Genomic DNA, 23,214 nt, shown 5'->3' on the forward strand with positions numbered 1-23,214 from the left:
GTTCAGAGTTGTAAATGACACTGTTCTCTGCTCTTCTCTTTGAAGGAGATAGTTTATGACTCCTCCCCCTGGCCTGGCATTCCTATGGAACAGCACACTGCCCTGCCAGCAGAGCTGGTTGTTCCCAGGGGATCTTTATCACCTCTTCAAGGCAGCCTGGCTAATCCACTGAACTCTGACCAATCAGGGCAGACCACTGGAAGGCTAAATCTGGACTTACAAACAAGAGAGTCTTATAACTTCTTCTATGTACACATTAGGAGAAATTCAACTATATCATATTGTTGAATTTATTAATACCATTCAGGGAAGTCTTTGAATGGCACTTATAGCCCTCTCCTATCAAGAGTTATTAATCAATAACTTCCTACTATGTTAACCTATGTAGCAGGGGATTTGCAATGGGAAAAATGACTTGGGCCATTTTTCCAGCCCCAGGAATTACAAAAACATATTTTATAACTACATTGCTTATATCTACAGGACCCTCACCCCATGGGACAGCTAGGAGAGACTTTAGGGGTTCTGAATCTGTAGAAATATTGCAGATCCTCCCTCCACAGTGCTCCTAGCACCAAAGTCGAATTTGGGCAGCACTTTACCACAATGTGGGGAGTGGAATGTGACATTTTGCTTAACCCAAACATAGTTTATAAGGGTGTACCTTATAAATATCTGAACCCCCCCACCCATGGGACACCTTGGGGAGACCCTGTGGGTTCCTAATATTCCACAACATTGTAGGTTATCAATTTTTAAGTGCCCCAAACCCCAAAGTCGAGTTTGGGCACAATTTACTTTTTAAAAGCAGTCCTGGCCCTCAGGGCTGCTTTGTAAACTGACTTCAGGCTTCAGCAGTGCACACATGCAAGTGCAAAACAAGCTGCTGGCCTCTAAACTGCCATGCCCTAGGGTACTAGGGACTTCTAGGTAGTTTCAATCCCTCTGCCCTATTATAATATATACTAGGAGCTTAAAGGGTAGGTCATGCCAATCACAGGGGCACCCCACCATAGCATTGTGTACCCTAGTGTATGTAGGTGTTTTAACTCTTCTAATGTGTCTCTTTCAGCATAGCACTGGCCCTGGGCCAGGTTAGGCAGAGCCCAGGGTCAGTCAGAGTCAGTTACCACCAGTATCAGTCAGCAAAAATGTGGGGGGGTGCCCAGGGCACAGGATGACTTTGCAACACATATGATGGATGTAAAAGCAAGCGTTTGAGAAAGATCCACATTAGCTTCAATAAACTCCTTATTGCTTTGGCAGAATAAACTGTGGCTACCGGCTGAAGGAGAATGTGAGACTTTGAAGAAAGAGGACAGTTAATCAAATTGTGTGTAAAATTAAACACAATTAGCATAACAATGAGTCAGTGGAAACATATATTCGGACAATAATGAAATAATTTTTCAGAAGCAGATAACAAAAAAGGAGAACAAGACTTGGCAAATAACGCAACAATACCAAGCACCGGAGAGCGTTTGATAAAACAACACAGAGAAGGAGAGGTAATATGTTCTTAAAAATCATATCTATAGTTATAAAGGTAAAAAGCCCGCAAAAAAAAGAAAACAACATTCAGGTTTTGTTGAATTTTTCAGACACAACCAGTCACGGTCTTGAGGAGAATCCAGTAATAAACAGGAGTCTGGAAACGCGTTGACCTGAGCTTATCTGGGGAGTTGAATCAAAACAGAAAACCAAGTACAGGCACCGTTCATAGAAGAATGGAAGCCTATAGGTGGAGTTCGCAAATCAACCCACAGAATTAGTCTTTATTAAGAGTTTCAGTTCAGGAGATAGAAACTAACACAGAAACTCAAACATCACATGAATAGTTGACTGGTTCAATATACAAAACGTTTGTTATGTGTTTGCACAGTTTCATTTATGCACTTTTGGATCATTTTTTTTGTCTTATTTTGAGTACAGACAAAGAATTGTACAAAAATGTTTAAAGGAAAACTACAAGCGCTGAAAAAGAATGTGTAAAGTATTTGAATGTGGGATGAAGATGATGTTAGGGCTACCTCGGGCTTACCTTAGGGGTGATGTATATGTAGTGAAAGGGGAGTTTAAGGCTCTGCAAATAACTTTAAATAGCAAGTCACTGTGGCAGTAAACTGCGTACACAGGCCCAGCAGTGGCAGAGGCCTGAGACCGGTTTGAAAGGCTACTTCTGTGGGTGGCGCAAGCATCACTGCAGGCCCACTAGTAACAATTAATTTGCATGCCCTGAGTATATGGGATACAAATGTACAAGGGACTTACAAGTAAATTAAATATGCCAAACAGGTGTAGACCATGTTTAAAGGAGAGAGCAAATGCAATTTAGCACTGAATAGCAGTGGTAAACTGCCCAGAGTCCTAAAGCCAACAAAAATAGGTCAGGTATAATACAGGAGGAAGGCAAAAAGTTTGGAGACCACCCTGTAAAAAGAGCAAGGTCTAACAGAATGCTTTTCAAGACTCTTTAGTACAGGATACACATTTCTGAAATGAACAGCATTCAGAAAAAGGCAAAAACAGAGAGACAGCTAACAACTTAGTAAATACACCAATATACTGATAATAAGACCTTTTTGCACAATGTTAAACATGGGGAAGATTTACAACAAAGGGAGTTGTCCTTTTCACTTTTAGTCACACACTTTAACTCATTTATGACACTTCTCCACATCTAATAAGATTCTTAAATTGACACATAGCATAATACAGACTATAGATTATTTTAGGGGTCTCTGCTTATGTTTATGATCTGGAACACAAATGTAAATATCAACGCGGCTCTTGTGATTCCTGTGCTGGGAACATTGTCAGGCCAGCATTGGGGGCATCTCTGGCATCCTGCCATCACCCTGGTAGGACCGTAGTCCCAGGGAGTTCTGTGTACTGTTGCCCACATTGCTGGAATCTCGCACCCCACCCTGGTGGGACGACAAGTCCCAGGGTGCATCTGACTCCTTTCCCCGCCGGTGCTCACGAGGGGGAGGCGCCACCATCGCTCTTAATGCGCTGCCTCGCTCCCTGCGGCGTGAGATGCTGCTCTTGTGATTCCTGTGCTGGGAACATTGTAAGGCCAGCATTGGGGGCATCTCTGGCATCCGGCCATCACCCTGGTGGGACCGAAGTCCCAGGTAGTTCTGTATACCGTTGCCCGCATTCCTGGAATCCCGCACTCCACCCAGGTGGGACCACAAGTCCCAGGGTGCATCTGACTCCGTTTCTCACCGGAGGGGGAGGCGCCACCATCACGCTTAAAGCTCTGCCTCGCTCCCTGCGGTGCGACCCGCCCGCGGGTCATGCCCGGGCTAAGCACGGGCCAAGGGCAGGCCCATCCTTGACCGTCATTGCCAGGAAGAGGCAGGGCATGGCCAACCCCCTTTCATTCAGTATACAGTTGGAGGACACAGTGACAGGCGAACTTTCTTTGTAATAAGGTACAGCGATCGCACCCAGCCTACGTTTCCCTTTTCACACATAACCTTTGTATGCGGACTGCCTAAAGAGGAATCTGTCCGAGTTTAAACTTAGAGCAAGCTTGTTGAGTCCCATTCTACTCTCAGTTGATATTAATTTGGCTTGTGTTATCTGGAATTAGGCAGGTTGTGACCTACCGGAGATGGTCTGTTCACCTAATTTCTCATTAGTTTAACGCATTGGAAGATGGGGAAAAGAAAATGTATGGAGGGTAGTGGGAGAAGTGGGGGAAATGAGGGAAGCCTTAATGGGAGGTCTGAGAAAGGTAAAAAGGCCAAGAAGGCACAGAAACACCCAGGTATTCCTGAAGGTGAGGGAATCTGCCATCCCCCTATTACTCCCCCAAATACTGGCCTGAACCAGTTGGTCCCCGTAATTCCATGCACCAACAGGTTTCAATCTTTATCTGATATGCAGGATGCTGATATAATATACATGACAGAGCAATCCATGAAGTCAACGCCCAGCAGAGGGTTAGGTTCAGGGCCTAGATTAGAATCTGAGGACACTTATCATCTCATTGCCATTTAGTGCAGTATTATACCTCTACTTGTACTTTGTACTCTTTTGTAACATGCACACATGTCACCTTTCCTTTTGTAACGTATTGTTTGCTACCTCTTGTATTTTGTTTGCTTTTGATACATGCACAACTGCCACCATTGCCTCATGTAACGTAGCGTTTGTTATTGTGTTTTGAGGGTCTGCCATTTATTGCAGTATTATACCTCTACTTGTACTTTGTACGCTTTTGTAACATGCACACATGTCACTTTCTCCTTTTGTCACGTATCGTTTGCTACCTCTTGTATTTTGTTTGCTCTTGATACTTGCACAATTGTCACTATTGTCTCATGTAACGTAACGTTTGCTTTTGTAACATGCTCACTTGTAATTTTCTCCTCATGTATCAGTACTGTTCCTATTGTGAAGCGCTCTGACACCTTCGGGTAAAGTCTGCACTATAAAAAACGCATAAAATAAAAATAAATAAAATAAAGAAATCTCATTGACTCCCTCAGGCTCGAAATAGGGGCAATGAAACTGATGATCGCAAATCTCACTTCCCTGGTCAATTGCCTGGTCCAAAAGGGCGACCCAGGGTTCACGACCGCAACTATTAATAAAGCAAGTCCCATTGTACAACAGTCCCAGCAAGGCAATGATATGAGACCCAAGGCAACCTCGCAGGGCAAAAATACCTGCCCAAATGGCTCTAACCTACCACCTAATGTGGCATTACCTTCTAAAGTAACTTCTCCCCCTGGGGAGGGTAAGAGCCCAAGCAACCACAGTGTTACTCAGAGGAACAATAATTCTATCATGCCTTTGACTCAGAGACAACCTGCACACCCTGGGCCTACCCATGCACCATTTGTACCCCATTTTCCACGCATCACACAACATAGGCCCATCAGTCCAACAACTCCTAGCCTGGTAGAAGCACCTAAAATCTATATGGTCAATGCACCAAAGCTTAACTCCTGGAATAGATCTGAAAATGTAGATTCCCTGATTAGTAAGGTCACCCACTGGATTCGGAAAGTCCGGGATTGTCGCTCGGTTATACGAGATGCCATAATCAGGGCTCTGAGGTTTTCTTCGCCTGTAGAACCATTGGATTACTGAGGAAATATGAATTTTGTGATCAGTTATGTCCCCTATCGTAGACCCCAACGGCTCCATGTGCATGCTATAAGTACATGTATGTTCCCTCCTGCTCCAGTTCTGAAGACGCAAACATATGTGCGTCCACCGTCAACATGTCCTCTTTCAGATCCGCCATGAATGGGTCAGATATTCCATTCCTAAGTATGAAAGGCCACCGACTTTATGTGGTTCACTTTCCACATTTCACAGATTCAGGCGAGTAGGCCCGAATTCTGTCATCAAGCCTTTTCCTGCCTTCTACCTCTGAAAGCTCCAGTCTGAGCCTGCATCTGTGACCATGAACTTTGTCTTACTCCTTGCGCGGCTAACGGTGCCTGATCCAGCCTGTCGCCTGCCAAAAACTGTATTTCACCTTCGAGATTATCTCCTTCGCTCCTCATCCGATGCATTCCTGTCTAGCAGTTTAGGTAAACATTCCTCCAGCTACCGTGCAAAGGGCCAGGCCTCGCTGTCCTCATGCAAGTGATTCATAGCCCCGTTACCATGGAATATTCCTACCCCCTCGCATCTAGTGTAGACACTTAGACGCTTGTACACGCACTAACAGTCAGTATAGTCAGTATAGAATAAGATTCTATCCTAAGAGACCTTTCCTTTTGGATAACACAGTTCTTTAAACATAGGATATTAGATATGATTTGGAATTAGGTTGACATAACCCCAGACTTCTGTCTCCACATGTAGAGCTAAATGTCAAGTCTCCTTCACCCTCTAGTTGCACGTCAATCACACGTCATGCAGCTGCGCACGCATCTCTGCCACATATTTCTGCTGACATTGCAGGATTCTTCTATGGATCCACCCACTTGTGACATCATGTTTAAATGACGTATTTTAGTTACACCCATGTTTAGTTACGTATGTACAGTTTATCTGAGTTATCAGCTGTCACGCCTCTTGCATCTGTTTCACTGTAATGCATTTTCTATAAAACTGCCTATCTGTCAATAATATATGCGCCCTTCCTTCCTGAACTTTCGTGGTGATGGAACAGAAGGCCCACAATTCGAATTGTCTTCCTTTGTATAGGAATAAAGCCTTTTAAAACCTCTAATACCACGGATTCTGCCTCTTATATTTACTGAGTTATTCTTGATAGATTTTACCGCATAAAAAATAGTACCGGTAACGAAATATTTACCACATAAATTGGCGCCCGAACAGGGACACTTTCTCATCTCACGCGCCGGCGGTGCGTTGCAGGCCCGGTCTCCTGCCACAGCTGAACGGACAAAAACGCGTACCCGCAGGATTTCCTGTATCTCCCTCCGGCCAAGCGGGGACGACTGAGGCTGCGATCAACACCCAGACGAGGCGGTGAGAAGTGCGAAGTATCCCGACCAGAGCCTAGCTGAGAGAGCAAGATCCGAGGTATACAGAGTCCCACCGAGTTCCGAAGTTCCGAGTCCAGTCGAGTCGAGTCCAGTCCGGTCCAGTTTCAGTTCCGTTCCGAGGCCTTCCGTTCCGAGCTACCCGGTGAGTACCATTACCGGGGAGGCATTTTACGTGCACATAGTCTGTGCCGGTCAAGACGGGTTTGGGTACACAAATCCGGTCTGCACTGTTTTAGCAGTGTATCTGTACTGTTTAGCAGTATATATAGTAATATAGTATGTCTTGCATATAAATAAGTATTATCTAGTGTCAGTATAATGTCAATAACTAGTTTTCTATTAGTTATCATTGTTCGTTAAAACTGTTAAGCGTTAAATGTTTTAAATACGTACTATATATTGTGGTGTGAATGACTGTTCATTATTGTGTTTTCTTGTATAAAGTGTGTTCTAGAAACAAGATCTAAAAATGCCGCTCTTTTCGAAACTAAGACAGATCAAAACTAGAAAAGGTGTACTCGAAGAAGCCGTTCCCATTCCACCTAGGGATACTCCAGGATACTTCATGTATCATAAACATGGCCTAGATGCCGTATTATTTCTTGATTTATGGGTAGATTACACCAAAGAATTACCAGAGAGTCAGAGATGGCCCGCAGCGGGGACCTGGGATGCAGATTGCATCATGAGAGTAGAAGAAGAATTATGGAAAAAGAAAGCCAGACAGTCACAGAAAGATGCCATTGAATTATGGCGTAAAGAATCATACAGACGTACAGAAAAAGCACACAGACAGGAAGAGAAAGGTAGAGAGAATTCAAATAAAACTCGAGAAAATCTATTACTTGAGGAAGGTACTCGAGTAAACTCAGAACAAGTAGATAGACAAAGAAACGCCCTTATGAATGGTATGTATCCACTTCTGGCCGAAGGGTTACCTAAGGCTACTCAGGAAATACCAAAAGACTTGCCACCTCCATTGTTTCCGATAAAAGCGCATCCCAAATCACATCCCAAAACAGCAAAGGACGTTTTTCTTTCCTCCTATTTAGATGACGCTGCTCCCGAGTATGCTAATGCCATATCACCCACATCGCTTGCCAATGGTGTTCAACACCAAGAGCATTCGTCTGTATCCCCGCAATTACAAACTCCTACACAAGTTCCAACAGACCCGTCCGTTTCTACAGTTTTTCCCGCGTCTACAATCTCTATCCTACACCCAACGAATCCTTTCGTGCCTAGCACCTCAGACGGTGCTACAGGAGGTACGACAGACATGTTTGCCACTCCGCCGCGAAATAAACAGACTCTTAGAGATTTAGCCCTCCAACGTACGCCCAAACTAGCAACTCCCGACATGCTTAAGGAACTTCTAGTAGATTGTAGATATGATCCTGTGCCCGGTAAACGGGACGAAATGCTGCTGTCATCATTACGTATTCGACGAGCTGCAATATATTTAACGAAGCTACCAGGAATGACTACACATTTAGAAAGTATGTATCACTTTGTCCAGTCAGGGCGAAGTCCTGAAAGTATTAGCAGAGCCATGGAGTACCAGAAAGCGGAGGTACAGGGACAACTGTTACGTTTCCTCATAAATTGTGTAATCAGAAATCAAGACCGGCCTGGGGTAAATCCGGAAGAAATGCAAAAACTTGTCACTTGGGGCCGGAATATATCAGAAGGGAGACATGATAAACAGTTATGTATAGTAGCTATGTACCGAAAGATCCGCAAAGAAGTAGAACGAATACACGAAGAAAGATTAGAGGTAGACGCCACTGACCTAAACAGAGAAGAGGAGGAGCAAGAGTCAGAGCAAGTAGAAACGATAGCTTATGTAGGTAGAGGAAGACCCCATAATAATACCAGAGGTTTTAATGATCCGGTACGTCCAATACGTCCAGAATATAATAGACATTTTCCAAACCCTATGTTAAATACAAAATCCCCCGAACACTTATTCCAAGCCGCTGATAAATTACTCCGAGATCGAAGGGGGTACCATATGCTCGATTCCATGGACGAACAAGAATTAGCCAGGTCAGCAGTACAATGGGCTGACAGTCCCGGCGAATACAATGATGATGTACTCACACACACGTTTCTGAATCTAGACCCATATGAACAGCGTTTAGCTAGTATATACATGATTCAACACCTCCTTATATTATATAAAAGCCAACACTCCGATCCAGGACCCTTACCTGACATATTGACAGAACTACTCACGAATATATGGAGAGGGTCAGGTACTGATTTGATTAAGGAAATTCTAGAATCCCGAAACCAATATTTAAATTTCGTATATGCCCAGAACACGTTCCAGTTCCCATCATGGGAAGAAAAATGTATCACATAGATTGACAGAACCCGTTACGCGAAGTACACCCAATCAGAGGTGCCGGTGATAATTTTACACGCGTATTTGTGTACACACCTATAACTAAATTAGAATTATTAGAAATGAAGAAAGTAGTACCCAGCCATGACAAGGACCCAGCAGGTTTCCACCGTGAGATAAAAGACATGTTACTCATGGGAGAGTATACCTACCCCGACATTATGAAAATATTAAAAGTCCTATTACCCGCCGGTGTTTATGAAAAACTCAAAGAAAAAGAATGGGAGGTGGGAGACCAAAAGATAGATTGGACAGCATTAGAAAACGAAGAAAAGGCCCGAGCTGCAGGAGCAGGGCTTGGGGAAAAGACTACAGCACTAGCAGGATTACTAATACAGGTACTGCCACGTTTATTAACTACGAAAAAGGAAGACTGGGGTGCAATCTCAGCCTGTAAACAAAAGCCAGACGAAGACACTAGTGATTTCTATTCCCGATTTGAAAAATGTTTTGGTATAAATAGTGGCATAAAAGCAAGTAGTGAGTCATACCCACATCTGTTTGTGACAAAATTAGTTGAAAATTCTCTGCTACAAGTTAAGAATAGAGTATTGAAATTCGAAAGTACCTGGCAAGGTAATACCCCATCACAGATGTTACAGATGTTACAATATCATCACAATAGAATTAGAGAAGAACAAGAACACGAACAAAGACGTATGAAAGATACAAAAATGAAAATGCTTGTTGCACAGTCAGTTCCAGCCGATAGTCATCAAAAGGGTGATTCCGCAGGCCCTGCGAAAGGGACATGCAACTACTGTAAACAACCAGGTCATTATATACACGATTGTCCAGTCCTGAAACATAATATTGCTACAGGTAGAACACATGAGAGACCACGTCCACCTAGACAGGATCAGAATAAACAATCAGAATAAACAACAAATACCTCAGCATGCACAACCTAGGTTAGCTCCGCAACAGCTAGCTCCGCAACAGGCAGCTCCACAACAAATTGTAGCACCACCACAAGCGCAGCCTATTGCTGCAACACAAGCAACGACACAACAGATGTATCAGTATGCACAAGCAGATTATCCCGATTATCAGCGATACACATGAAATAGCCTAGAGAGGGAAGTTGGCTTACCCCTTATTGAGGTTCCTGTAGACCAAGAGGGACCTTATGTACATAGTGAACTATTAGGGGAAGACAGAAAGTTTTTACTTGATACAGGGGCAAGCAGAACAACTATAAGACGTAGTGAAGTTCCAGGGGCACCCCTCTCAGGCTCACAGAATATTTCCCTTGGATTCTCAGGAAAACCTATAATTAATGATGTAACACAACCCCTTCCACTTACGATTGGTCCATTGACACGTACTACAGATTTATTGCTTACTAAATCATGTCCAGAAAACTTGTTAGGCATAAAAACATTGAAAGCTCTAGGAGCTATAATATGTTGTTCTCCGGAAGGAGTACGACTATTTTTACGTGACTTTAAAGGTCACTACGTATCCAGAGACATGGATCACCGACTGCAGAATTTACCTACACATCTATGGGCACAAGGCCCCACTGATGTTGGTTGCATGAACATTACACCATATCGAGTTACACTGAAAACAGGAATAGTACTACCACGAATGCGACAATACAAGTTACCCCCCGATGCTGTTGTGGCTTTGCTGCAAATCATTGACGAGCTCATTGCACAAGGAGTGGTTGTCGAAACCGACTCCAATGTATGTAATTCTCCGATAATTCCGATTCTTAAAAGAACGGATCCAAAAGCTCCACCAGTATATCGATTAGTTATTGATCTGCGCGAATTAAATAAATGTATTGTGCCACAATACCCCGTGGTCCCAGATATCTCTTCATTACTCACAGCTATTGACTCAGAAGCAACGTTCTTCACTGTAATTGATCTCAAGAATGCTTTCTTTAGTGTCCCAATTGATCCGGAAAGTCAATATTTATTCGGATTTAGTTTAAATGGACGAAGTTTTAAATTCACACGCGCACCTCAAGGATTTACAGAAAGCCCCAGCATCTATAGCCAAGCACTGAAACGAGAACTGGACAGTATCCACATGCCAGTTAACACTGCCTTGCTTCAATATGTCGATGATCTGCTGATCACCGCCCGAAGCGAACCTGAATGTGAAAAAGCGTCACTGACGGTTTTAAAATTTTTGGCTGACAAGGGACACAAGGTGTCCCCTTCTAAGCTGCAATTCTGTGTCCAGCGAGTTGTTTACCTTGGGCACTCGCTGTCCAAGGAGGGAAGGCAGCTTACATCCGACCGCATCCAGTTAATCGCTAACATGTCACCACCCAAGACACAAAAGGAGGTACGGGCTTTTATAGGCCTCACTTCATACTGTAGGCAGTGGATCCCTCAATATGCATTTTTAGCAAAACCACTCATCCAGTTGACAACACAGGAGGCAGCCACATCGACTGTCCTCCCTTGGACTCAAGAACATACACACGCCTTTGAAAGCTTAAAGAAAGCTTTATGCCAAGCACCTGTCCTAGCAACACCATGTTACAGTAAACAGTTTACACTCTTCGTTACAGAACGCGAAGGTACTGCCTTGTCAGTACTCACTCAGGAACAAGCAGGATCACACAAACCATGTGCTTATTTCTCTAGTACATTAGATCCAGTAGCTCAGGCTCTTCCTGCGTGCCTGAAATCAGTGGCAGCAACAGCTTTAGCAATCAGACAAAGCGATGCCATAGTGTTAGGACATCAATTGGCAGTACAAGTACCACACGCAGTAGAGGTTCTTTTGAACCGCACACAAACACAACATTTGACTATAGCGAGACTCACCGGTTATGAATTAACATTGTTTCAGCCACACATAGAAATCAGACGTTGTAATACGTTAAATCCTGCCACACTGTTACCAGTGAGCGGAACAGATCCATTGGCACATGATTGTGTTGAAGTTATCACTATCACGACGAAACCCAGACAAGACTTGACAGATATCCCTTTGTCAGATCCAGACTTGACATTGTATGTAGATGGGTCATGTATGAGAGCAAGTACAGGAGAGTTAGTGGCCGCTTACGCAGTCACAACAGACACTGAAGTCATTGAAACAAATCGTATTAACACTTTGTCAGCTCAAGCAGCAGAGCTCATCGCTCTGACACAAGCCTGTATTCAAGCCAAAAATAAAAAAGTCAACATATACACAGATTCACGTTATGCCTTCGGAGTCGTCCATGACTTCGGCGTACTGTGGCGAGAGAGAGGTTATTTAACTTCTCACGGTGCCCACATCCAACACGGACCCCTCATTCAAGCCCTATTAGATGCGATTCATCTACCTACTGAAATATCGATTATGAAATGCAAAGCCCATACAAAAGTTACCGATATCATTTCTCAGGGTAATGACCTAGCTGACAGAACAGCTAAACAGACTGCTCAGAATCAGACTCTCACAATTGACGCGACAAAGACAATAGTCCCGACACTAACACATTGCATGACAGTTAAGGATCCCGCCCTTGATGTAATTGACATACAGACACATGCTACACCAGAAGAAATAAAGAAATGGACTGAATTAGGAGGGATCCAAACAGATCAGGGATGGATGACGAAGGAAAAATCTATATGGTTTCTTCCCGACTCAATGGTCCAAGTCATCATTAACACTATACATAGTCCAGCGCACCTAGGAGAGAAAGCTATGCTAGACAGCATTCAACACATTTGGTTTAACAAACACTTGCGAGCCGCAGCTAAACAAAAGGTTCGTACCTGTATGATATGTTGTCAGTTTAATCCAGGTAAAAGCATCCCCGTAGAGCAGGGTGGATTTCAACCTCCTAATCATGCTTTTGAAGTCCTCCAGATGGATTATATCCAGATGGAACGATGTCGAGGATTCAAATATGTTCTCGTAGTTGTCTGTGCTCTTTCCCGTTGGACAGAAGCATACCCGGTTTCAGATTACACTGCCCCGACTACTGCCAAACAGTTAGTTCGAGAATTCTTCCCACGGTACGGTTTACCACGTGTTGTCTACTCAGATAACGGCCAGCCGTTCTCATCCGAACTAATGAAACACGTTTCCCTTCTATTAGGCTATCAATGGAAATTTCACTGTGTCCGACATCCCGAGGCAGCAGGTCTCGTAGAACGCCATAATCAAACTTTGAAAATTAGATTGTCCAAAATATGTAGAGAAAAAGGAGTCGATTGGATAGTAGCCTTACCAGTTGCGCTCTTTTACATGAGAATGATAGCACATTCTCGAACAGGGCTATCCCCGTATGAGGTGATCTTCGGTAGACCACCAAATATGTGGGGACGCCTATACCTCGTAAAATCACTGACGTTGACTGTAATATGCTGACAGATTACCTGGCTTACTTGATGTCTGCACTACAATCTTGTCATTCACAGGTATCAGCAGCTTTTCCCGATAATACTGAGGTGAAGCCCCATGACGTGGTTCCTGGTGATCTGGTGCTGGTCAGGAACTTTGACCGGAAGACCCAACTGGATCCTAGGTGGAAGTCACCGAAGTTGGTTTTACTCACCACAAGGACAGCCGTGAAAATCGAGGGAAGAAAAGGGTGGTTGCACTCGAGTCATATCAAGAAATTTTATGGACTACCATCCAATGTAGAGACTCAACCCTGTATTTCCTCACAGACAGACTCAAAGCTCCCCTTGGTTGAGCAATCGAACTCAGAAATTTATAAACTAAAATTGAGGTCTAATAAGTCAGACAATTTGATTGTTTAAGTCCTCTCCAAGGTGAATCGGTTGAATTTGTCTCTGACATGTATCCTCTAGACCGGAATAGAGAAAGAAATCAGCGAAAGCAGCTGAAAAAGCATGCGTATTGTAAATCACTTCGCAGTCACTGTACAGTAACATTATTAATTTTGTTTTTTCTAAGTCTTCTGATCATTATTTTCAGCATACTATTGCATATGTATTACCCTATTCTTAAACATGCTTACAATATAACTGCAGAACATTCTTTTAGTGAATTTCCTCCGCATGAGTTGTCATATAGATTTGCGCTGCGCAACAACACATTCATTAGTATGCTACATCATTCCCATCAAACCAGCAATGCCACAAATTGTTGGATATGTGGCCGACTCCCTCCCTATCAGAACTATAAGGGAGTCTTGCCCCTCTTTCCCTATCCGTTCACACACAATGGCTCCTGTGGAGCATGGTTTAGTTTGATCAATACCCTAGATTCAAATTCCGCAGTTTATCAAGACAACTGGGTATGGGGAAACCTGAACATAGTTTTGCTTAAAGTCTGCTACCCTAACAAGGAGGGACTTCCCAAAAGAACAGGAACTGATTTAGAAAATGAAGTATATGGATTAGGTAATTTTACACTTAACCTCATGATCCTGAACGTTGAATCTGAAGCTACACCAATCTTGCCCGCCATGTCAGTATTCCCAGTAAAAGGGGAATTATGTATAAGAAAGAATGGTTCCATACACATGGGTCACAGTAAATGCACCACTGTAATAAAATTCAGTGATCAAGGCAAGTCTACATTTAGAGCTTCCCATCATTCCTACTTCATATGTGGCCAGACCGCATATATATGTCTACCTTTAGATTGGGATGGTACCTGTTACATAGCATTCCTTCTGCCACCTGTTTTCCTAGCTCCTCCTGATTATCATAGAAATACTCATTTAGTACACAATAGACAGCAGAGAGATCTCCCAATTGTCGATTACACTGAAACGGCATGGGAAAAATACACAGATTTCAATAAAGGTTTCTTTCCCTATATAGGTACAGTTACTAATAGTAAGCTGATACGTAGATTAACCAGAACCCTTGAAGCAGTAGTGAACGAAACTATTTCCGCCTTAGGCAATTTAACAGAAGAGCAGTCTGCTATGCGGATTGTTGTGCTTCAAAATCGTCTTGTCCTTGACGTCATCCTGGCCGATAGGGGCGGAGCTTGTAGGGTCATCGGATCAAGTTGTTGCATTTTCATACCAGAAAATTCACCGTCAGTATATAAAGCCATAACCCGCCTTCATAAGATTGTAAGCCAGATACACCAGAGTCCAGGCACCTGGACTTGGTCCGGTTGGTTCTGGGGCGTGTTGTCAGCCTGGGGATGGAGAATACTATCCTTCCTAGGTATTGGCTTTCTCATACTATTCAGTTGCTGCTTATGTCTACAATGTGGGCCAGCGATTTGTGGTCTGTGTGCCACCTCGTGTATCCCACCTCCAAGTTTTCATTCGAGATCCCGGAAGAAGAAAGAAGAACAAATGATGCTATATGAACAGATCGATGGATTGATGAAGATCGATATCTCCTAAGGGTCCGAAGGGGACAAGGAGGGAATGAGGAAATATGAATTTTGTGATCAGTTATGTCCCCTATCGTAGACCCCAACGGCTCCATGTGCATGCTATAAGTACATGTATGTTCCCTCCTGCTCCAGTTCTGAAGACGCAAACATATGTGCGTCCACCGTCAACATGTCCTCTTTCAGATCCGCCATGAATGGGTCAGATATTCCATTCCTAAGTATGAAAGGCCACCGACTTTATGTGGTTCACTTTCCACATTTCACAGATTCAGGCGAGTAGGCCCGAATTCTGTCATCAAGCCTTTTCCTGCCTTCTACCTCTGAAAGCTCCAGTCTGAGCCTGCATCTGTGACCATGAACTTTGTCTTACTCCTTGCGCGGCTAACGGTGCCTGATCCAGCCTGTCGCCTGCCAAAAACTGTATTTCACCTTCGAGATTATCTCCTTCGCTCCTCATCCGATGCATTCCTGTCTAGCAGTTTAGGTAAACATTCCTCCAGCTACCGTGCAAAGGGCCAGGCCTCGTTGTCCTCATGCAAGTGATTCATAGCCCCGTTACCATGGAATATTCCTACCCCCTCGCATCTAGTGTAGACACTTACACCCTTATGCATCAAGCCAAAATCCAGTCGGTAAAATACCGATTCGGTAATAGCTCCCGGTAATGTGTGAAAAATACCCAATCCCAATGCATCAACCCAAAACCCGAGCAAATAACGAATCGCTAAATAAATAACCTCGAACATACCGAATCGCTAATACCCAAAATGCTAATTTACCGATTCGCTAAATACCGAATTCGCAATTACCGAAATCACTATTAGCTCCCGGAAATTGCCAATAGCAAATAACGAATCGCACCCCAATGCAACAAAACTCGCTAATAACGAAAATCCCAAAAATCGCTATTTTGCCAGAGCTAAATAAGGGGAATCAAAACCTGGAGGTAAAGTCACAAAAAATAAATAAATAAATAAATAAATAAATCCTACATGTGCAAATGATTGAGGCAATCACTAAACACTTAAATTTGGCCCAGGAGACCCCGTTGGCTCCCACAAAATGGCTGCCCTCTACGTGCTTGCAAGGAGGATGCGGATAAATGCAGCAGGACAGCGCAGGAGAAGGGTCCAGGAGCGAGTGTTCAGACTGCGCATAACCCTGCTCGGCCAGAATGAGGACGAGGTGTACCAGAAATATCGCCTCAATCGCGCTATGATCATGCGCCTGATTGCAGACCTGGAACCATTACTGCAGCACCAGACACACCGGACCAATGCAATCCCTGCGCACGTTCAGGTCCTATGCAGCCTGCACCTACTGGCCTCAGGGAGTTTCCAGGGGGTAATTGCGGTTGCCGGAGGTGTGTCGCAAAGCGCACTGTCACGCTTCTTCAAAAAATTTCTAGATGCCATGCTGACAATGCTACACACACACATCAGCTTCCCCACAACCCCACAGCAGTTGGACCGCACCAAACAGGCTTTCTACCAGGTGGCACAATTCCCACATGTGATTGGATGCATCGACTGCACGCATATCGCCATATGCCCTCCGTCAGCAAATGAGTACCTTTTCAGGAACCGCAAGTCATACCACTCGATCAACGTGCAGGTTGTGTGCGATGCCAACAACATCATAACGGACCTAGTGGCACAATTCCCAGGGAGCACACACGACTCATACATCTTCCGCAACAGTGGAATGCACAGGCGACTACTCAATGGCGAATTTGGAGAGGGACTCCTGTTAGGTAAGTAGAACTACGCTTCCCCACACCAACACCACACATGTATGTACATCACCAATGCTAAGTCTATGCTTCTATCTTCTAGGTGACAGTGCTTACGCCCTGCGGGAATACATACTAACCCCATACCTAAATCCAGCAACCCCGCAGGAACATCGCTACAACGCTGCACACATCAGCACGAGGAATGTGATAGAGCGGACTTTTGGGATTCTCAAGAGCCGCTTCCGTATCCTCCACAAGACTGGCGGCGCAATGCTATACCAACCAGACACATGCTGTCGAATAATTGCTGTATGTGCAATGCTGCACAACATTGCCACCAGAAGGGGGATACCCATGGAGGTGGACAGGGATGACGACCCCCAGGCTGACCAACCACCCGCCCAACGACGACCGGCACACATCCCAAACACAGCAGAGGGCCATAGGAGGCGGACAGACATAACGCAAAATCATTTTTGACCCTGGGTAAAATGAGACATTACAAGTTGGTGTTGGGTGCAACTGTTTAATGCACAGTAGCACTGAGGATTGTGCAACAGAACTAGCATTGTGAATCATGCTCCGATTGCATAAATGTAAATAAAAGGTTCCTTAAAGTCAGGCCTGTGCAAACAGAATAATTGGATGGCCATGGTTGCTCCACCATGGACCTGCAGCATGTCCAAATTTCTAGTGGCGCTTGCCACGTACACCAAGCCTCCGCTCAGGTGCATCCAAACCCTCACCACGGCCTGTCCCCGTGGAGGCACGCGAACTTCGGCGCCTGGTGCTGGCCTCTGCCAGTGACACGCTGCTGACACTGGAGGCAGCCTCACTGGTGTCATCCCCTCCCAATGCTGCAGCACTGCATGTGCTGCTCTGAAGTTGTTCCACAGCAGTGGTGATGTGTCCCAGTGACTTGGCAACATCACCGCAGAAGTGCCCAAGGTCCACCTGCAGGGAGACTGTGCGGCGTGCCAACACAGCGGTGCAGTTGCTGTGCCGTTGTATGGCCTTGGTAGCGGCGGCAGAACGCAACATTAGCTGCCGGTTACTCCTCCTCTGGGACTCATGGCCCTCCCTGATGGCACGGGTGAGCTCACGTACCTCCTCCCTGAGCTGAGCATTGCCATCAGCAACCGCAGTGGTCTGGTCCCTGACCGCCGTGCCCATGTCCCTGACCGCGGAGCCCATGTCGGTGACTGCTGCAGTCATGGCGCGCATCTCCCTCGCTAGGCGCACGATGTTGCAGCTGATGCTAGCCACATGTCTTCCCTGCAGGTTCTGTGTGCGCAGCATCCTCTCCTCAATTGCAGAGGTTGTTGGGACATCCTGGTCAGCTGAGGAGACGGAACTGCGACGGGCCCTGTGACGCCGTGCGTGTCTTGAGCCTCCATGTGGTGCAGCAGGTGGTGTGGATGTGCGCTGCGTGGGTGCCAATTGCGGGGGGGGGTTGCCATCTCCTGCAAGGGCGCAACTTGGTGCCTGTGCCTCTGCGGTATTGTGGCTGTACTGGCTGCAGGCTGGCTTGCTGGTGCCGTTGCTTGTGGCGCAGGTGGTGGTGCCTTGGCTTGTGGCGCAGGTGCCTTGGCTTGTGGCACAGGTGCTGGTGCCGTTGATTGTGGCGCTGGTGGAGGTGGTGCTGGTGGGGTGGCAGGTGTTGGCGGTGCGTGCGCATCCTGCGCAGTCTCCTGGTCTGACTCCACGGGTGTCTCAGATATGATCAGCTGGTCGCTGTCGTCAGAGTCCCCAGGTGATGCATCTGTGTGTGAAACAGTGCATGATTAGTGGGATGATTACACCTTGTGGTAAATAATTTAATTACCGGGACTTAATTTGATGCGGAAAATCTATAACAATAGCTCAGTAAAATAAGAGGCAGAATCCGTGGTATTAGAGGTTCGGAACGGGCTTTATTCCATAATCGATTTAAATCGATGAGCTCCATATTCCATCACCACGAAGGTTCAGGAAGTGAAGACCCCACTTTATTGACAGGTAATCATTTTTATACAATAGGCATTACAGTGAAGCAAATGCAGGAGGCGTAACAGTTGACAGCAAAGATAAGAACATACATGCGTCACTAAAGTAGGTGTAACTGAGTGTAACTAAAGAACGTCATTGGATATGACGTCATAAATGGGTGGTTCCATGAAAGAATTTCGCAATGTCAGCAGAAATACTTGGCAGAGATGCGCGCGCAGCAGTATGACGTGTGACTGACGTGTAACTAGGGGGTGAAGGGGACTTGACATTTAGCTCTACATGTGGCGACAGAAGTCTGGAGGGTCAAGTCAACCTAATCCCAAATCATATCTAATATCCTATGTTTAGAGAACTATGTTATCCAGAAAGAAAGGTCTTCTTAGGATAGAATCTTATTCTATACTGACTATACTGACTGTTAATGCGTGTACAAGCGTCTAAGTGTCTACACTAGATGCGAGGGCCGAAATCTTTCATAGTAATAGGGCTATGAATTACTTGCATGAAGACAGAGAAGCCGGGCCTTTTGCTCGGTAGCTGAAAGAATGTTTACTTAAACTACTAGACAGGAATGCATTGGATAGGGAGCGGAGCAAAACAGATAATCTTGAAGGTGAAATACAGTTTTTGGCAGGCAACAGGCTGGAGTCAGGCACCGTTAGCCGCGCAGGGAGTAGGACAAAGTTCATGGGTACAGATGCGAGCTCGGACTGGAGCTTTCAGAGGCAGAAGGCAGAAAAGACTTGATGGCAGAATCAGGGCCTACTTGTCTGAACTGTAAAATGGGATAAGTGAACCATATAAAGCCGGTGGCCTTTCATACTTAGGGATAGAATATCCAGCCCATTCATGGCGGATCTGAAAGAGGACATGTTGGCGGTGGACGCACATGTGTTTGCGTCTTTATAACTGGAACTGGAGGAAACATACATGTACTTGTGATTTATACATGAAACCGTTGGGGTCCAAGATAGGGGACATAACTGACCAGAAAAATCCATATTTCCACATTCCCTCCTTGTCCCCTACTTGCCCGTCAAGAGATATCAATCTTCATTAATTCATTGATCTGTTCATATAGCATCATTTGTTCTTCTTTCTTCTTCCGTGATGAATGAAATCTTGGTGGTGGAATACACGATGTGGCACACAGACCACAGATCGCTGGTCCACATTGTAGGCATAAGCAGCAACTGAATAGTATGAGAAAACCAATACCTAGGAAGGATAGGACCTTCCATCCAAAGGTAGATAATACACTCCAAAACCAACCGGACCAAGTCCAGGTGCCTGGATTCTGGTGTATCTGGCTTACAATCTTATGAAGGCGAGTTATGGCTTTATATACAGATGGCGAATTTTCTGGTATGAAAATGCAACAGTTTGATCCGATGACCCTACAAGCTCCGCCCCTATCGGCCAGGATGACGTCAAGGACAAGACGATTTTGAAGCACAACAATCCGCATAGCAGACTGCTCTTCTGTTAAATTGCCTAAGGCGGAAATAGTTTCGTTCACTACTGCTTCAAGGGTTCTGGTTAATCTACGTATCAGTTTACTATTGGTAACTGTACCTATATAAGGAAAGAGACCTTTATTGAAATCTGTGTATTTTTCCCATGCTGTCTCAGTGTAATCGACTATTGGGAGATCTCTCCTTTCTCTATTGTGTACTAAATGAGTATTTCTATGATAATCAGGAGGAGCTAGGAAAACAGGTGGCAAAAGGAATCCAATGTAGCAGGTACCGTCCCAATCTAGAGGCAAACGTATATATGCAGTCTGACCACATACAAAGTAGGAATGGCGAGAAGCTTTAAATGTAGACTTGCCTTGATCACTGAATTCTATTACAGTGGTGCATTTACTGTGGCCCATGTGTATAGAGCCATTCTTTCTTATACATAATTCACCTTTAACTGGAAATACTGGCATAGCGGGCAAAATTGGGGCAGCTTCGGATTCGACATTCAGGATCATGAGGTTAAGCGTGAAGTTACCTAATCCATATACTTCATTTTCTAGATCAGTTCCTGTTCTTTTGGGAAGTCCCTCCTTGTCAGGGTAGCAGACTTTAAGTAAAACTAAGTGCAAGTTTCCCCATACCCAGTTGTCTTGATAAACTGCGGAATTCGAATCTAGGGAATTAATTAAACTAAACCATGCTCCACAGGAGCCATTGTGTGTGAACGGATATGGGAAGAGAGGCAGAATTCCTTGATAGTTCTGATAGGGAGGGAGTCGGCCACATATCCAACAATTTGTAGCATTGCTAACCTGATGGGAATGATGTAACATACTAATAAAAGTGTTGTTGCGCAGCGCAAATCTATATGATAACTCATGCGGGGGAAATTCACTAAAAGAATGTTCAGCAGTAACATTATGAACATGTTTAGAAATAGGATAATATGTGTGCAACAATATACTTGCAGTAATTATTAAAAGACTTAGAAAAAACAAAATTAATAACGTCACTGTGCAATGACTACGCAGTGATTTACAGTACGCATGTCGTTTCAACTTGATCCTTCTGTTGCTTTCTCTATACAGGTCTAATTGATACATGTCAGAGACAAATTCGACCGATTCACCTTGGAGAGGACTTAAACAATCAAATTGCCTGACTTGTTAGACCTAAGTTTTAGTCTATATTGTTCTGAGTTACTTTGTTCAACCAAAGGAAGCTTTGAGTCAATCGGTGAAGAAATACAGGGTTTAGTCTCTATATCGGATGGTAGTCCATGAAATTTCTTGATATGACTTGAATGTATCCAGCCTTTTCGACCTTCGATCTTCACGGCTGTCCTCGTTGTTAACAATACGAGCTGAGGCGATCTCCACCTAGGATCCAGCTGGGACTTCCGATCAAAGTTCCTCACTAGAACTAGATCCCCTGGAATTACGTCATGGGGTTTCACCTCGGTGTTGTCGGGAAAGGCTGCAGCTACCTGTGAACGACAAGATTGTAGTGCAGACATCAAGGAAGCCAGGTAATCTGTCAGCATATTACAGTCAATATCAGTTATTTTTCGTGGTATAGGCGTCCCCCACATATTTGGTGGTCTACCGAAGATCACCTCATAAGGGGATAGCCCTGTTCGAGAGTACGCTACCATTCTCATGTAAAAGAGTGCAACTGGTAGGGCTACTACCCAGTCGACACCTTTCTCTCTACATATTTTGGACAATCTAATTTTCAGAGTTTGATTATGTCGTTCCACGAGACCTGCTGCCTCGGGGTGTCGGACACAGTGGAATCTCCACTGATAGCCTAACAAAAGTGAAACGTGTTTCATTAGTTCGGAGGAGAACGGCTGGCCGTTATCTGAGTAGACAGCACGTGGTAAACCGTACCGTGGGAAGAATTCTCGAACTAACTGTATGGCAGTAGTCGGGGCAGTGTAATCTGAAACCGGGTATGCCTCTGTCCAACGGGAAAGAGCACAAACAACTACAAGAACGTATTTGAATCCTCGACATCGTTCCATCTGGATATAATCCATCTGGAGGATTTCAAAAGGGTGATCAGGAGGCTGAAATCCACCCTGTTCTACGGGAATGCTTTTACCTGGGTTAAACTGACAACAGATCATACAGGTACGGACTTTTTGTTTAGCTGCTGTTCGTAAATGTTTGTTGAACCAAATGTGTTGAATGCTGTCTAGCATAGCTTTTTCTCCTAGGTGCGCTGGACTATGTACAGTGTTAATGATAACTTGGACCATTGAATCAGGAAGGAACCACACAGATTTTTCCTTCGTCATCCATCCTTGATCCGTTTGGGTCCCTCCTAATTCAGTCCATTTCTTTATTTCTTCTGGTGTAGCATGTGTCTGTATGTCGATTACATCAAGAGCGGGATCCTTAACTGTCATGCAATGTGTTGGTGTCGGAACTATTGTCTTTGTCATGTCAGACGTGTGGGTTTGAGCAGTCCGTTTAGCGGTTCTATCAGCTAAATCATTGCCTTGGGAAATGATATCAGTAACTTTCGTATGAGCTTTACATTTCATAATTGATATTGCAGTAGGTAGATGTATTGCATCTAGTAAGACATGAATAAGGGGTCCGTGCTGGATATGGGTACCGTGGGAAGTTAAATAACCTCTCTCTCGCCACAGCACGCCGAAGTCATGTACAACTCCGAATGCATAACGTGAATCAGTATATATGTTGACTTTCTTATTCGTAGCTTGAATACAGGCTTGTGTCAGAGCGATGAGCTCTGCTGCTTGAGCTGACAAGGTATTAATACGATTTGTTTCAATGACTTCAATGTCTGTTGTGACTGCAT

Source organism: Triturus cristatus, chromosome 8 (genome assembly GCF_964204655.1).
Source record: "Triturus cristatus chromosome 8, aTriCri1.1, whole genome shotgun sequence".
NCBI lineage: Eukaryota > Metazoa > Chordata > Amphibia > Caudata > Salamandridae > Triturus > Triturus cristatus.